Here is a 566-nt window from a genome sequence, read left to right as displayed (position 1 = left end):
TTTTTTTTTTTATTCAAATAGGTTTTAGGTTTTCACTACATTGCTCAGGCCGATCTTGAACTCCTGGCCCCAGGCCATCCTCCCACCTCAGCTCCTTGAGTAGCAGGAACTACAGGCATGCACCACCATGCCCACCTAATACTTTAATTTTGGATGCGTTGTTATATAGAAACAATAAACATAGAAGTTATAATTTTAAGTAGTACATATTTCATAATATAGTAAAATAAATTACTGTTTGGATGCAAGAAATGTATATATTTTCCTGTAAACTGATTGATACATTACTAACTAGGCAAGGGACCATGTGTGTGCAATGTGTTGTACGGTTCCTGGGAGAAAGCTTCCAACAGAATGGAAAAGGTTCACAGGATTCCAAGGTTGCCCTGAGCATGGTAGTTACAGAACCAACAGGGGGCAGATGTGGCAGGTTGGTTACTAAAGTGGGCCACTGTGAGGAATTTCATGTTTTCACTAAGAAATGAGATGCCCTTGTTCTCTAAATTACCTTAAGCATTTTAGAAATCTATTTTTGTTGTAGGCATTTAAAATTCTGAAATCGGCTC

This window comes from Otolemur garnettii, unplaced genomic scaffold (assembly GCF_000181295.1).
Source record: "Otolemur garnettii isolate 467f Iridium unplaced genomic scaffold, OtoGar3 scaffold00131, whole genome shotgun sequence".
In the NCBI taxonomy this organism is placed as follows: domain Eukaryota; kingdom Metazoa; phylum Chordata; class Mammalia; order Primates; family Galagidae; genus Otolemur; species Otolemur garnettii.
Note: the sequence above shows the minus strand (reverse complement) of the source record.